This window comes from Ranitomeya variabilis, chromosome 1 (genome assembly GCF_051348905.1).
Source record: "Ranitomeya variabilis isolate aRanVar5 chromosome 1, aRanVar5.hap1, whole genome shotgun sequence".
In the NCBI taxonomy this organism is placed as follows: domain Eukaryota; kingdom Metazoa; phylum Chordata; class Amphibia; order Anura; family Dendrobatidae; genus Ranitomeya; species Ranitomeya variabilis.
Window position 1 is genome coordinate 62,964,669 of NC_135232.1, and position 14,387 is coordinate 62,979,055.

Sequence of the window (14,387 nt, forward strand, 5' to 3'; positions counted from 1 at the left end):
TTTTGCATGTCAGAAATGTATATTTCTAAACTTTGTGCAGTGATATTGGTTTATCTGGTGAAAATAAACAAGTGAGATGGGAATATATTTGGTTTTTATTAAGTTGCCTAATAATTCTGCACAGTAATAGTTACCTGCACAAACAGATATCCTCCTAAGATAGCCAAATCTAAAAAAAACCCACTCCAACTTCCAAAAATATTAAGCTTTGATATTTATGAGTCGTTTGGGTTGATTGAGAACATAGTTGTTGATCAATAATAAAAATAATCCTCTAAAATACAACTTGCCTAATAAGTCTGCACACAGTGTAAAAAAAATACTGCAAAGTGCTGGCCGCTAGGTGAGACTCCTCTTTTTCACTTGCTGCCTGTTGTCAAGTGTAATCCATCTCCAAAGACACAAGACAGATTACAGGAAATGGTAGTTTCTCTACAGGAAGAGGGGGTAGGCTTTGCTCTCTGCTCTTGTTCTCCTGTCTGTCCAAGTGTTCACAGGTGTAACAGAAAAATAGGCTTTTCAGTTCAGGCTAGGCAATGATTGGACTGTGACACGAGTGACACTGTGAGTGAAGCAGAGACGAGCAAATCGATTAGTAAGACCATTGCCCAGTGATCAGTTCAGTAGTATGTGGCCTCTGGATGGGAGCCCAGGGAGCTACCTTCTACCTACCAGCATTCCTGGTGCCTCTGCTGAATACTAGGCCAGGCACAGCGCCATACAGAATCAATTCGCAACAATGGCATCACCTAAAAAATAGAGGAGACCCTGGAGAATTTGCCAGGGAGAATACAGTTCTTAAGGCTGTTGTCCAGTAGCCACCATCTACTGATGTGGCCACTGGACCAGGGTCCTGCTAATCAATTAGCAATGAAAAATCTGCTCACTCACAAAACAAAGATCTCTAATGCGCGGAAAAAGCCTTGTAGTACAACAAGAGTTCGCATGTAGGAAAAATGTAGATATCCAGCAAAGGGGTCCTAAAAATACCATCTTTATTGAAGATCCATTAAAAATCCAAGGTGTAATATCATACGTACAGTTACACTTTAAGGGATTAAAGTACAGCTACCTGTAGGAGGCGCAAGAATTTCCTTTTGAGGATGTCACCCAAATGTGTCCAGCTTCGGAGGTCACATATGTTTAGTAGCTTAGTCCCACCACCAGGACCGCCTTGTACATTGTCATCGAAGTGATTCCTGCTATTGCAATATGTGAAAGTAATATCCACATTATCCCACATGGAAAAATATTATTTTTGCCCAATTTAACAAAGGAAAATACTATGTAATCATGAGTCAGCCGATTTAATAAAGAAAGAAAGGAGAAGAAATGGAGAAAAATAGAGAAAGAGAAAACCGGAAAGGGAAGTGGAAAGGCAGAATAAGAGCTAGAGAGGTCACAGATCCAATGTAACTCCTAATGGTGAAGCTCACAGATGTACACGGAGTAAGTAAGCCACTTAGGTGGTGGCGCTTAGAGTCCCGGCTTCCAAGGCAGATCGAGGAGGTTATTACTTCAGATTATCTGCATATCTGGATTACCAGCACTTAGTCACTTTGCGAAAAGTCTTTCTTGCCAGCATTAAATTAATTAATCTGGTTAAAGTCACTGGCAATTAAATGTAGGCCAATCACAATACTCCTAATTCCCGGAGACCTGTCCTTAAAAGACATAGCAAGAACGAAAGATGCTCCTCTCATAGAGGATTGTCTTATGGGGTCTGGTTCTCACTGTGAGCCATTAGTAGATGAAGACGATGCTTGTGTTCAGTGTGTACAGAGCAATGTAATAGAGTTAATTAATTTAATAGACCCTAAGCTTCAGAGTTATTATCAGCGCTGCCATCAGGGTTACTGGTGCGTGATGCTGAGGTGCGGGGATAACACCAGACGCAATTTATTTTAGTCCTTGAATCGGAGAAGCTTACAATCTACTCCCCTTCTTCCAGGAACATTTACACCTATTAGTAGATATTGTATCACCCAGATTATTACAGCCACTTTGCTCCCATATGATCCCATACAACATACAGATGTACAAGCCATGATGGCTGCTACGTTACTCAGCCTAAAAAAGAGAACCTGGAAGCATCATCTTATGGGGAAACCAGAGGTAGTAATGCATAGGTTCACATTCAACGATTAAAATGATACCTATATTATACTGATTCGTTGCTTCAACGCAGTAAAATATATACTTTTATCCATACATGAATTAGATTGCAAGTGCACTGGGCAATATATGTGCACTTGCAGTTCACGGCTCCTCTTCCTCTGCTGCTTCATTGGCAACGAAAACAAAGGCTGTTGTCTGTGATAATATCTACAGGTAGTAGCCTCTGTCTTCACTGTCAATCAAGCAGATAGGGCTAATGTCAGGATCGGAAAAGTGAAAAGGAGCTGTGAACTGCAAGTGCACTTATAATGCACAGTGCACTAGCAGTCTGGCTTATATATGATTCTGTAATGAAGCAATGGGTACGGTCAGTATACATCTATACTTTTGGTTCTCCCCATAAAACACTTCGAACAGGACTATTTAGGGAGAATGTCAAAAGTGGCCAGTTTTTGCAATCAACTGCAATATCCATTTAAAAAGGGCCTGTCTCACCACGTCAAACATGACCAGTTTTTGTCCTAATTTTTTTCCTGCTATTTGCCTGTGCGTTCCATTTACCGTTCCAGAGATATGGGCCTTTTTATTTTGTGAAACTTATTTGTCTGTACCAATGGGTCTTGGCTCACAGGTTCCTAAGGGGCGAGTCTTTAGGCTGCGCTACATTTTTACCTTGTGAGCCACGCCCCCTTGTAAAGAAAATAATAATAATGACTGGTTAAAAAAGCCAATATATTTGGAATCCTATGGCATATTTTAAAGAAAATTGAATATTCTCAGGAGGTGGGAATCAAAAGAGATAAAAAAAACTGGCCACTTTTGACTTATTGACAGGTCTTCTTTAAATAATCATAATGCTTCACAAATCACATAGGTTCAGTACGCTATAGCATGCGCCACCTTCTATTTGGCAGCTAATTTATCTGTACATGTACAAGTTGTTCAGCAATATTTATATAGACATTATTTTAAACTTCCACCTCTATAGGTAGACTAGACTTATCTGAGCCACGTGACTGGCATTAGTTACATCATTTTGCTTATAGCATTGATATCATTGGTCAACATCAGATATGTGGAGGCCACTAGTCTGGTTCTAGCAGATCATCATGGCGGCTACAGTGGTCAGGAGACTTCACTGATTTTATGGGGCAGCATATGTACTCTATATCTTTCCCTGTCCTAATATTCAACACTAACCTATGGTTAAACCTTTAAAGATAGTTTAATTTTTTTTTTACCAGTGGCCAACTACCTAAATTTTTGACCTAACCATTCTTTTTTTGACCTAATGTATCCCAATAGTGAGATGATCACAAATAAGTTTCAGCTTAACCAACCACTTGTCCAGCATGAAGTCCAGCAAGATCGTTTTAGGAGCTTTTCTACATCGGCCAGTGATACTGTATCATTGAGCAGTGACCTCTTATGACAAAGGTAACGTTCTAATGTACTTTCTAAAGCAGACATAATGGACTTAATGACAACCCCCAACAGTCTAGACTAAAAATCGAACTTCAGGACTATTTAGCTATGTGAATATGGTAGTGTCTGTCAACCCACCAGCCTTCCGAACAGCATAAAAATGTTACACATTTTCGTCCTATTATTCACAATTTGCCAAGGGATTCACCAGACATCAAACAGGAAGGAATAATCCAATTACCAGTGAATGCATTATTAAAATGATGTTCAGTGTCAGGGGGTTGGTGGTGTGGAGAGCCAGGCGGGATTGATGGGTGCACGGAACTACGTGGGGGCAAAAGCAAGTCGTACAGTCCCATCTCTCGATGTCTCGGACATATTGCAGATATATGGTGAAAGCATGCTTTCTCTTATCTCATTTAGTGATGAGCGAGTATACTCGTTGCTTGGGTTTTCTTGAGCATGCTCGGGTGGTCTCCGAGTACGAGTATTGCCTGTCTGTTAGGCATTCCCCACATGTATTCAGGCTGTCTGGCAGCCACAAAGCATGAAGCTGTGTCGACAAAAACTAAATCTCTGAGCACGCCAAAATACTCGGAGACCACCAGAGCAACGAGTATACCTGCTCGTCACTAATCTCATCTACACAGTTCATCAAAAGATAGCTGATAACTTATGGTTTGGTAGAGGTCTGGAGCGGACATACCATTGGTGAAAACTGTGGAGCAATACAGGGTCCCAACAGTAAGTTTTTGTCACAGACCCGAAAAGGGGTCCTTTTATATTTCTTTGCCCAGGGGCTCTCTTTTGTCTGTGACCGCTACTGACGGGAGTCCAACTGTTGTGACTCGTTAATACCACGTTAATATGGAATAGAGGCCATGTATGCACCACCGCTTTATCCATTACCTAAGGGACTGCTGCATACAGTGCTTGCCTATCTCCAGCAGCCCCATGGATAATACATGGATTGATGTTGCGCATGCGCAGCCAGTGCTTCATTTAGACGAGGCAATTCCGGGCCTCCTTCTTGGGATTATGTTCAAAGTGGTTGGGATGAGGATATTTATTCTAGAGTTCACTAAATACCTTATTTATTAAATAATGATAATATACCCATTTACAATTGGATTCTGTTTGGTTTTTTTTTAAATGTCACCCCTTAGAGTTTGTGCACACGTTGCAATTTTGTTCCATGCTTGTCGCGTTTTTTTCTTGCACAGGTTTGTCATAAAACCTGAAGGATTTCGCAGTGCCAGCAAAGTAAATGAGAGTCCTGAAGTCTCATGCACACAATGGAAATTTTTCCAAGGAGAAAAACAAAATGAGCAAATACCCTGCAGTAAATAAATATCAACCGTGCATGAAAATAATACAGGGCACTTGGTTAACATATTTTTGATTAAAAAAACGTAAAATCCATCCCACCATGTCACGGTGACCCTATTCACCACGGTCCAAACTTCTAGCATTAAAACCTTATCATGTCTCTAATGACACATGTATGAATAAGGGCCAAGAAGGCCCGAGGCTCCAACTAATGGACACGCAGCAGTGGGGTTAGGACCATTCTGTTTAGGGTCACCGTGACGTGGTGGGATGGCTTTTTGATAAAAAATATTTTAACCAAGTATCTTGTGTTATTTTCATTCATTCCATGCACTGTTGCTATTTAGTTACTGCAGAGTATTTGCTCATTTTGTTTTTCTCTTGGGTTTTGTCGGTTTAGTGGCCAGTGTGAACATGCGCCTACATGCTGCATGCACACCAACTTACATTCCAGTTCATTGCTTTTACTTTTTATTTTTTCCCTGTAGATTTACAGCAGATTTAAATCTGCGGCGTGCTGATTCTTGCAGCATTTCTTGTGACAGATTTCACCCAAACTAACAAGTGGGGAAAAATTCTGCAATAAAAATGCATGTAAAAAAAACAAAGCAAAAATGCTTCAAAAACTTGCCTATTTTATGCAGCATTTTTCCTGCTATGAGATGTAGAATTTTGCAGAAATTTCTACTGCAAATACTTATGGTGTGTACATACCCTTACAGCTTGAAAAAGTGCCAAAACAGGTGCAGGAAATGCCACCCCGACCTCGTTACTGCTCTACCTGAACATATTTTAATCACTTTGATTCCAATGATGACACTTTGTATAGTCAGGAAAGCCACCATGTCTAACGCCTTATTAACCCTGCGCATCCCCGGCCACCTCTGCCAGTCTGCAGGTCAATGTATAAAGCAGGCCACAATGACGATTTGCCTATGAATACGCTGCAGCGCTCTGCGGTGAAGAGGGGTTAATTACCAGTGACACAGCTTCCTAAACCCGGCTCCTCAGCAGCTTTTCACTGCATGTGCCCTGTTAATCTCATTTGTTCAGCTCAGCGGCTAAACAAACAAGCTCAAAACCCTCTGCTTATACAAACGTGTGGCAAACATGGATGTGTCGGAGGCATCTGCTGCCATGCCAAAAAAAAAGAGTCTGGCGAATGCCATGAAGCCCAGCGCACATAAATATTATATAAGTGAAAGCCGTCATTCTCCGATACAGTGTAATAGCGAAATGGCCTCGAAATACAAAGCGTAATCAAGTATCCTCGTTGTACGATCAGTCCGTTATGGGGGCTCAAAGCCCCAAATGCCATGAAGATAGGTTTGCTACCCATGGTAGTTGATGGTTTAACCATAGAGATGAACCACCCCATTGATAGGGGGTCTACAACATGTAGGTGACCACTGGACTAAAGGATGCAAACATTGAAGTTCACTAATGTTCCAGAACTTGACTTGTATGATCAATCCGTTATGGGGTTTCAATGCTCGAGATGTCATGAACATATGTTGCCCATGGTATTTGATATTTAAACCATAGAGATGAGGCACACCATTGATAGGGGGTCTACAGTATGAAGGTGACCACCAGACTAAGGGATGCAAACACTGAAGTTCACTAATGTTCCAGAACTTGAGTTGTATGATCAATCCGTTATGGGGGCTCAAAGCCCCAGATGCCAAAAACATAGGTTTGCTGCCCATGGTAGTTGATGGTTTAACCATAGAGATGATCCTCGCCATTTATAGGGGGTCTACAACATGAAGGTGACCACCAGACTAAGGGATGCAAACATTGAAGTTCACTAATGTTCCAGAGCTTGAGTTGTATGATCAATCTGTTATGGGGGTTCAAAGCTCGAGATGCCAAGAACTTAAGTTGTCCATGGTATTTGATGTTTTAACCATAGAGATGAGCCACACCATTGATAGGGGTCTACAATATGAAGGTGACCACCAGACTAAGGGATGCAAATATTGAAGTTCACTAATGTTCCAGAGCTTGAGTTGTATGATTAATCCGTTATGGGGGCTCAAAGCCCCAGATGCCAAGAACATAGGTTTGCTGTCCATGGTAGTTGATGGTTTAATTATAGAGATGATCCTCGCCATTTATAGGGGTCTACAACATGAAGGTGACCACCAGACTAAGGGATGCAAACATTGAAGTTCACTAATGTTCCAGAGCTTGAGTTGTATGATCAATCTGTTATGGGGGTTCAAAGCTCGAGATGCCATGAACATAACTAGAGATGAGCCCCACCATTGAAGATAGTAGTGCCAATGACATTATGAGACACATGCACAGCACAGTCAGCTAGCATTATGCTCCTCTGCTGTTGACAAGATGAGGACATGTGGCCAAAAACCTGACATTTCTCAGCAGGTGTGTGGGGGGAGCTGGACTGGAGAACCCCTTTAATAACGTCAAACCAGGGCAATAAAAGGGTCATCCTTAGCACATTACTGAATATCCTACATGAGAAGGGAAGATATATGTCAGGATGTTCGGGCTGTCTGGTTATAATCACCCAAGGAATAACCACAGGACAGACATGGCGCACATATACATATACATGAAGCTGCACAATGCTCTGCCGGCATCAGTGTCATGCTCTGTTGTAAACATTTTGTGTTATTTTGTATTTCTAAAGGTTCTAAAAAGGTCACAAGACTCTCTCGCCTCCAGAACAATGCCACTTACGTATTCTTCATCCTAAAGAGCCGGCATTACAGCCGCGTCTTCCCAGCTGGCGCTGACACTGTTCAACGTCTTCTCATTGAATTTTTAGAACTTGTGGAGTAAGCCCCAGGGCCCCGTTACTGGCTGGTCACTTGACCTCACGCTTTCATTATTACTATCGGTGACTTAGTTGGTTCCAGACGAACGCTGCGTTTTATACAGCAAACTAATAAATAATGTAAACAAGTAACATAAAGGCGAAGAACAATTAAATGTAATCTATTAATAACAATATGGAAATAGCTGGCGAGTGCAGATTAGCACAGTGCCAGGAAACACAATGGTCCTACCCTGCGAGCAGCCGGTCCTGGAAAAGCAGGAGGGGAAGGAGGACAGAGGCAACGGCCATCACTGGTCCCTGGAAAGAGTCAGCAAAAGGCAGAGAAATCTGACAACAAATATGAGCAGAGGTGTATGCCAGCTATTATAGTTGTCACTCGTCAATTAAAGAACAATATGAACTAAAGAGGCAGATAGATAGATAATAGGTAGATAGATGATAGATAGAGAGATAATAGATAGATAGATAGATAGATAGATAGATAGATAGATAGATAATAGGTAGATAGATGATAGATAGAGACATAATAGATAGATAGATAGATGATAGAGAGATAATAGATAGATAGATGATAGATAGATAGATAGATAGATAGATGATAGATAGATAATAGATAGATAGATAATAGATAATAGATAGATGATAGATAGATAGATACTAGATAGATAGATAGATAGATAGATAGATAGATAGATAGATAGATAATAGGTAGATAGATAGATAATACATAATAGATAGATAGATAATAGATAGAAAATAGATACACTCATGGTCAATATTGTTGTTAATATTAGAAAAACCCACAATGGTCAAAGAAATAACTTGAGTCTTACAAAAGTAATAATAAATACAAAATCTATGAAAATGAACAAATGAAAGTCAGACATTGCTTTTCAACCATGCTTCCACAGAATTTAAACAAAATAAATAAAACTCATGAAATAGGCCTGGACAGAAATGATGGTATCCCTGAAAATGTGACAAAACGGACATGTTAAATCAAGGTGTGTCCACTAACTAGCATCACAGGTATCTACAATCCTGGAATCAGTGAGTGGCCTGTATATAGGGCTACAGATACTCACTGTGCTGTTTGGTGACTTGGTGTGTGTCATACTGAACATGGACCAGAGGAAGCGAAGAAAAGAGTTGTCTCAGGAGATTAGAAAGAAAATTATAGACAAACATGTTAAAGGTAAAAGTTATAAGACCATCTCCAAGCAGCTGATGTTCCTGTGACTACAGTTGCACATATTATTCAGAAATGTAAGATCCATGGGACTGTAGCCAACCTCCCTGGACGTGGCCGCAGGAGGAAAACTGATGACAAATCAAAGAGGCGGATAATATGAATGGTAACAAAAGAGCCAGAAAAACTTCTAAACAGATTAAAGGTGAACTTCAAGCTCAAGGAACATCAGTGTCAGATAGCATCATCCGTCGTTGTATGAGCCAAAGTGGACTTCATGGGAAACGACCAAGGAGGACACCATTGTTGAAAAAAAAATCATAAAAAAGCCAGACTGGAATTTAAAAAAAAAATACATGTTGACAAGCCACAAAGCTTCTGGGAGAATGTCCTATGGACAGATGAGACAAAAATTGAACTTTTTGGCAAGGCACATCAGCTCTATGTTCACAGACAGAAAAATGAAACATATCAAGAAAATAACACAGTCCCTACTGTGAAACATGGAGGAGGCTCTGTTATGTTCTGGGGCTGCGTTGCTGCATCTGGCACAGGGTGTCTAGAATCTGTGCAGGGTTCAGTGAAATTTCAAGACTATCAAGGGATTCTAGAGAGAAATGTGCTGCCCAGTGTCAGAAAGCTTGGTCTCAGTCGCAGCTCATGGGTCTTGCAAAAGTATAATGACCCAAAACACAGCGAAAAACACCCAAGAATGGCTAAGAGGAAAACATTGGACTATTCTGAAGTGGCCTTCTATGAGCCTTGACCTAAATCCTATTGATCATCTTTGGAAAGAGCTGAAACATGGCGTCTGGGAAAGGCAACCTTCAAACACGAGACAACTGGAGCAGTTTGCTCTTGAGGAGTGGCCAAAATACCTGTCGAGAGGTGCAGAAGTCTCACTGACAGTTACAGGAATCGTTAGATTGCAGTGATTGCCTCAAAAGGTTGTGCAGCAAAATATTAAGTTAAGGGAACCATCATTTCTGTCCAGGCCTATTTCATGAGTTTTATTTTTTTACAAATTCTGTGGAAGAATGGCTGTAAAGCAATGTCTGACTTTCATTTGTTCATTTTCATAGATTTTTTTATTTATTATTACTTTTGTCAGATTCAAATTATTTCTGTGACCATTGTGGGTTTTTCTGTCATTTAGCGAGGGGTACCAACAATTGTGACCACATGTGTAGATAGATTATAGATAGATAAAATATAGATAGATAATAGATAGATAGATGGGTAATAGATAATAGATAGATAATATCTATAGATCTATCTATCTATCATCTATTATCTATCTATCTATAACAATTTAACAAAATTTGGCAGCACTACCAAAAGAAACAGGGTCCAATAAGACCTGCAAAGGTGATGTCTAAATCTCCAAAATAAAAAATCTGAAAAAAACAGGCAGCACTCCTAAAAGTCAAAGTAAAAAAAGTTGGCTTTACTGTTCCATTAACAGCAACATTTCGGCAAATTTCTCTGCTTTTAAGCCAATACGTTGCTGTTAATGCAGACTCATAGGTAGTGACACATAGTCATACATACTTACATTTGTTTATGGATATCCAGCCACTGCTGTGCTATCTAATGGTGACGGACACTGTATCTAAGATGTTATACCTTTTGGCCTACTGGCTGTTTTGAACTCCCCTGATGAATCCCCAGGACTGGGGAGGAAACTCGTAGGGAGGTGTATGTCCTTATTCCTATGTTGGTGGATGTCCATAGCAGGGCTCACTTGAGGCCTGTCCTTGTTAGGACAGGAGTACTACAGGGGCACGACAGGGGTTTAGGGAACTAACCCCATGTCTCCTACCTCACCCTGCTATTTGGACCTCCTTTGCTTCCCGAGAACGCTGTAAGGAGCTGGTTGTGGATATCCGTTCGCTTCTATTTAGTGAGATCAAGCCAATTATTTATCTTTGAGCACTGGTTGGCACGAGCACTATATCTATGTCTTTTATGTGTGTTATGTTTGTCCATTTTTAATATCCTGATTAAAAGTTATATTTTAACCCCTTTCTGACATTAGACGTACTATCCCGTCGAGGTGGGGTGGGCCCGTATGACCACCGACTGGATAGTACATCTAACGCGACTAGTCGCACTCACGGGGGGGAGTGCGGCCGATCGGGGCCTGGTGTCAGCTATCACAGCTGACATCCAGCACTATGTGCCAGGAGCGGTCACGGACTGCCCCCGGCACATTAACCCCCGGCACACTGCGATCAAACATCTATCTATTATCTATCTATCTATTGTCTATCTATCTATCTAACTATCTACAGTATCTATCTATCTATATATTATTTATCTATCATCTATTATCTATATATCTATTATCTATCTATCTATCTACTATCTATCTATCTATCTATCTATCTGCAGCGCCCCAGAGTTCTGGTCGTTGCAGTACTGTGGCTTCGCCGCTAAGGGGAGCCATGGTACGTTCGATGGCACCGAAGGAGTTCCTCCAATCAGGTATCACAGACACCAATATGTTTCACAGCTGGGCCTCCGGGGGGAGCTAAGGGTGCTATTCATTAGGCCACTCCCCACCATAGTGGGTAAACTGGGGGTCAGGCAGGAAGTTAGAAGAGAACGCTGACGGGATTGAACGGAGCAACACCCTGTGGCAGGGGGTGTTGTGAAGGGAGAGACTGTAGGGTCTCTGCCAGGGGTGGGATCCTGGCAGAGGCTTGGCATTGAAAGAACGTAACGGGTCCGCGCAGGCTCCTGGAAGCGGCGGGACTCAAGGAAAGGACTAGAAGCGAGACAGATTGTGCTGAGTGAGAAACGAGATCAAGCAGAAGGAGAATACCAGCAGGGGTTTTGTTGAAAGAGGCAGCACCCTGCTGAGGCGCAATACCGGTGGCCGGAACGCCGAGGGAGTGGATTAGAATACAGCTTCAAGCCATACTCCAAACAGCGGCAGGACAGTCGGTCTCAGGCGGGCTGTCTACCACATATCACCTATGAAGTCTTGGGGGGCAATTGCGGGAGAGGGGCGACTCTAGGGTCCCGGAAGAACTCCAGGCCTACCTGACAAACGGGTGCCATTCCAACCTGAATACAGGGAAGGGGTGGATTACAGAGGAACATCAAATCGAGTTGTGAGGGAACTTAAGAAACAGACACAACCGTTGTGGGGTTACTTTCCGTAAGCACAGCAGGGAAGGACTACAACACATAGCGCTAGAAGGAAGGCACAGATTTCCACCTGAGAGGAGAACTCTGGAGGTGCCATTGGACCGGCCGGACTTGCGTAGCCTGGTGAACCGTGTTCTGGACTGAGGACTCAGAGATCTCCAGTAAAGAGGTAAAGAGACTGCAACCTGGTGTACTCGTTATTTACCGCGACTTACACCCCACAACTGCACCGCTCCACCGCTATCATTACTACCACCTATTACACCGGACGTCCCCCACTGACGGACAGGGCCACGGACCGGGTCTAGCCACCGTGACAACCCCGAGACTGAGAACTAGAGGCCAGGCTCCGGGTATCCCCTCGGCCCTGCGGCGGTGTGGGGGCGATCCAAACTTGGCGTCACGAACAGGATCTACTTAAGCCTGAAGAATCAGGTCATGTGTGCCTAGAGACTGTGATTTACTGTGCTTGGACTGTACTTTATTGTAAGACTGTGTTGTGCCATTTGCCGCCAAAATCCGCCGCCATTGCAGCGCTGAGGAAAGCGCAGGAAGAGAAGAGGGGCGTGGAGTGGGCGTAGACGAGCTGGAGAGCGCGAAGAATAATGGCCGCCCAGTCTAAATATTTCTGTGCAGTGAGGACGTGTCCGTCAGCAGCAGAGATCCGCCTCCTAATCCTTAATGGGGGGCGGAGGCAGAGAAAACGAAACTGCTCACGCAGGAGAGAGCGGGAAAAAGACCAGGAAGCGACCCACGTGGAGGACGCTATGGCCAGCAGCTCCGAACCCGACAGCGGGGTTGAAGTGGAAGTCTCCCCTGACTACCCGGCTGAGCCCAGCAGCTTGTCCTCCGTGGATAACACCAAATTCCTGAGAGCCGAGATGGAGGATTTATATAACCAGCTCCTCCAACTGCATGTAAGAGTCCAGGCCCCGCATCAGGTGGGACCGGCAGTGGATTCCCGGACATCGGAAGAACCAGCGGGACCTGTCGCGGAAAGTGGAATCGTACCAGTGGGTGAGTCCGCCGATCCTACCCCACTAGCAGAGGGTGTGTTAGTGGGTCCCGTAGCAGCACCACCTCTCCCGGGGACCCATAGACTTCAGCGCCTGTTACCATGGGAGGAAGCCACGGGCATGGAACACCGTATGCGAGCCCCAATCACCCCTACTCCCTTGCCGTGTGAGGTCAGCGCGGAGCGCACGGTGTGCCGCTGGGTGAACCCTGGATCCAATCTCATGGGGTTCCCCGGGGTGGAGACTCAGAAGGGAGAAATGGTGCAGGCCCTAAGCTGGGAGGAATACCAGATCCAGCTAGAACAGCGGTGGCGAGAGGAAGAGAAAACACATCAGGCTAAACGGGAGGCCTATCATCAAAAAGATTTGGCGGTCAAGGACCGGGCCCGTAAGGACCCCACCACTCACCAGGCCCCGCGCAGGCAGGGCATCATCACCGTCTTTAAACTCCAAGGAGGCTGGGGCTTCATTAAAGAACCGGGGCTATACGCAGAGGTCTTTGTTAACCGACGGGATGTCGAGTCACACCTTAGAGAGGGTCACCCCGATCGAGACCTCTATCCGGGAGACAGTGTTACCTACACCCGGCACCTTGGGGAAAAGGGGTGGTTCGCTCTGAACGTCTACAAGAAAGAGAAACCAGCCCCTGTGGCCAAAGTGCCGCCGTGTGACCGATCTGTAACCACCCTGGTCGGCCCCACCTGCCTGACCACAGAACTTGCGATCTGCCACCCGATCGCCGCCACCACTGTCGTGCCTAAAGAGGTGCCCCTTCGAGTGACCGATGTTCCGGATGTGCCAGCACAGAGAGAAGTGGGAACACAGACCTTGATCGCCGCGCACGACCTGGTCGTGCAACAGACCCGAACCCATGGGGTGTATCTGGCAGCGGGAGTGGACCTGAAACCTGAATTGCAGGGGTCCGCCCGCCAGGTGGCGCCTCATGGAAACTTCTGAAAGAAGAGTCACTTTATGAAAATGTAAATAGTTACTGTTTGTCTTTTATTCCTTTAAGTTGCTGCTAAACCCGCCCAGGGTTAATGGATCCCTCTGTTGACCCGGGATCCTCTTTGTTTGTTTTCCTTTTCTGAAGTTGTTGCACAAAAGTTATACAAACTGCAGAAATCATGGACTGTGCATGATTCGAACTTCCCTTGTAAATAGTTTGCACCTTCTTAAAGGTGCTCCCTACTGGTTTTAGCCAAAGACACTTTGCGAAGATATTTGCCCTATTTGTTTGAGCCAAAGACACTTTGTGAAGATACCTTTCCTACCGGTTCTAGTTAAAGACACTTTGCGAAGATACCATGCCGGAACCTTTGCATGGGCCGGTAGGCTGAGAAGA

At 43.9% G+C, this 14,387-nt stretch overlaps 1 protein-coding gene and 1 long non-coding RNA gene across 30 annotated transcripts in view; both read left to right on the forward strand.

Moving 5' to 3' along the window:
• The window catches only part of CELF4 (CUGBP Elav-like family member 4), a 1,364,246-nt gene that overhangs the window by 537,344 nt on the left and 812,515 nt on the right, over positions 1–14,387 (forward strand). The gene's annotated exons all lie outside the window — the stretch shown is intronic.
• Positions 5,773–9,179, forward strand: LOC143793713 (uncharacterized). Its single transcript, XR_013220215.1, has 3 exons — positions 5,773–6,457; positions 6,827–8,181; positions 8,343–9,179. It is a non-coding gene; the product is annotated as an uncharacterized LOC143793713 (long non-coding RNA).